This window comes from Amphiprion ocellaris, chromosome 11 (genome assembly GCF_022539595.1).
Source record: "Amphiprion ocellaris isolate individual 3 ecotype Okinawa chromosome 11, ASM2253959v1, whole genome shotgun sequence".
In the NCBI taxonomy this organism is placed as follows: domain Eukaryota; kingdom Metazoa; phylum Chordata; class Actinopteri; family Pomacentridae; genus Amphiprion; species Amphiprion ocellaris.
The window spans coordinates 11,503,033-11,505,948 of NC_072776.1; the positions used below are offsets into that span (position 1 = coordinate 11,503,033).

At 35.6% G+C, this 2,916-nt stretch overlaps 1 long non-coding RNA gene across 1 annotated transcript in view; it reads left to right on the forward strand.

Annotated features, from left to right (window-relative positions):
* The window catches only part of LOC129349959 (uncharacterized), a 7,597-nt gene extending 5,078 nt beyond the window's left edge, over positions 1-2,519 (forward strand). Inside the window, exon 2 of the long non-coding RNA XR_008603130.1 lies at positions 2,024-2,519. This is a non-coding gene — a long non-coding RNA (uncharacterized LOC129349959). The remainder of the gene's footprint in view (positions 1-2,023) is intronic.
* The last annotated feature ends 397 nt before the right edge of the window (positions 2,520-2,916 follow it).

The window sequence follows — 2,916 nt, forward strand, 5'->3', positions numbered from 1 at the left end:
TGAAAAATTGCATTTTTTTTCCGACATAGTATAGTAAGGCGTTTTTTTTGTGCCAAAATTCTTGATTTTTTTTTCATAGAAAACCTTACCATAGTGTTTTTCATGGCCTCCTTTACATTATTTCATCATATGGCACGTTTTTACATGTTGAAAAATTGCATTTTTTTTCGACATAGTATACTATGGCGTTTTTTTTGTGCCAAAATTCATGATGATTTTTTTAAAAAAAGAAAACCTTTCTGGAGTGTTTTTCACGGCCTCCTTTACATTATTTCATAATATGGCACATTTTTACAACATGTTGAAAAATCTAATTTTTTTTTGACATAGTATAGTAAGGCGTTTTTTTGCGCCAAAATTCATGATGATTTTTTTTTTCAAAGAAAACCTTTCTGGAGTGTTTTTCTCGGCCTCCTTTACATTATTTCATAATATGGCCCGTTTTTACGACATGTTGAAAAATTGCATTTTTTTTTTCGACATAGTATAGTAAGGCGTTTTTTTTGTGCCAAAATTCTTGATGATTTTTTTTTTCAAAGAAAACCTTTCTGGAGTGTTTTTCACGGCCTCTTTACATCATTTCATCATATGGCACGTTTTTTGAACATGTTGAAAAATTGGATTTTTTCTTCGACATAGTATAGTAAGGCATTTTTTTTGTGCCAAAATTCATGATGATTTTTTTTTTCAAAGAAAACCTTTCTGGAGTGTTTTTCACGGCCTCCTTTACATTATTTCATCATATAGCACGTTTTTACAACATGTTGAAAAATCGGATTTTTTTTTCGACATAGTATACTATGGCGTTTTTTTGCGCCAAAATTCATGATGATTTTTTTTTTCAAAGAAAACCTTTCTGGATTGTTTTTCACAGCCTCCTTTACATTATTTCATCATATGGCATGTTTTCACAACATGTTGAAAAATGACATTTTTCGACATAGTATACTATGGCTTTTTGTTGCGCGAAAAATTCATGGTTTCTGTTTTTTTCAAAGAAAACCTTACCATAGTGTTTTTCACGGCCTCCTTTACATTATTTCATCACATGGCACGTTTTTACAACATGTTGAAAAATCGCATTTTTTTTTCGACATATTAAACTATGGCGTTTTTTTGCGCCAACGTTCATGATGATTTCTTTTTCAAAGAAAACCTTTCTGGAGTGTTTTTCACGGCCTCATTATTTCATCGTATGGCATGTTTTCACAACATGTTGAAAAATGACATTTTTCGACATAGTATATGTGGCTCAAAAAACGTCATAGTTTAGCATGTCGCTCAAAATACATCACAGTATAGCATGCCACTCTAACAACGTCATAGTATAGCATGTCGCTCTAAAAACCTCATTGTATAACTTGTCGTCCAAAAAACGTCTTTTTATAGCATGTCGCTCTTAAAACGTCACAGTATAGCATGTTGCTCTAAAAACATCGTAGGATTGCATGTCGCTCTAACAACGTCACACTATCGCATGTCACTCTAAAAACATCATAGTATAGCATGTCACTCTAAAAACGTCATAGTATAGCATGTCACTCTAAAAACGTTATAGTATAGCCTTTGGTCCAAAAAACATCATAGTATAGCATGTGGCTCAAAAAATGTCATAGTATAGCATGTTGCTCTAAAATGTCATAGTATCGCCTTTGGTCCACAAAACTTTGTTTTGTCCCGGCTGTCTGAAGTAGGTGAGAAGCAACACCAAAACAATCCAAACGCTCGTTTCCAGAGGGTTAGACGAGTATTTATTTGAAAGAGGAAGTTTACAACAACACAACATGTGAGGGGGTTAAAAGCAAATGGGCGTTAGTAAAATAAAAATAAATAAATAAACAGAACTAAAAGTGAACTTCATGTTGACATTAATGGGCATTCCAACCAGGAACAAAGTAAAAGATAATCAATACGAAAAAAACCTCTTCCTGTTCTCCTCTTAAAACCCAAAAACGCACCGCAGTAGCACCCTAAACTAAAACTACCAATGGGTTTCCTGTTTTCCTTTCTGAACAATTCAAAGGTCCCTCTCTATCTCCCCACACATCCACCAACCACTGGAACACATCTCCAGAGTTCTGCCGGGCCAGTTCAGCTTCCCCTCAGAAGAAGTGCCGCCACCTGCCAGATGAAGGAGCCTTTTGAGAGGCAGCTGGAATCGTGATTGGACTGTACTTTGGTCTGTTCCAATCCAGCATCAGCTCCAGAGACGGCAGGCAGGACGAGTCAACGGAGGCCTGGTGGACGAAGGCATGCAGCTGAGTACAATCCAGAAAACAACAGAGGAGGAGTGCAGGGCCAGAACAAACAGAGTAGCATCGTATGTCTCTTAGAAAACATCATAGTATAGCCTTTGGTATGAAAAAATGCCATCATATACATTGTATATTGTACAAATAACAAGTCAAAGGAAAGAGACATACATTGTAGAATTGTAGTAATTGTGGGCTGACTGATTTACTGATTATCAGTATTTTATTTTTTACTAATTTATGGTAATAAATACATTTAAAAATGGCGCTACTTTGGCTCTGAACCTTAATCTACCTGTGGTCACTCTTTCTTCTGGAGTGATTTGATTGGTTATACGTCACGAATAAAACTCCTTTAACTTAACATCTGTAAACAAAACAAAAATGTATCAACAAAGTTTTCTGTTAGAGTTTGTGTTCTTCTAAGTTTAACTCCAAGATTTTAAATACTTTCATTTACTGCAAATGAATATACTCCAGATGTCTCACTAATAATCATTATCAGCCCTAAAAACCCACAAAACACCCCTCTATACTAGACCACACTTAGTACAGTCCGGTTTCCCCTTCTATAAATCTGCTTGGAATCGTCCACTTCCTGTTTGTCAAAGTGGCCTTCTACCTGGACAGGTTTTGTTGGAGCTCATGCAACAAACATTTTGGG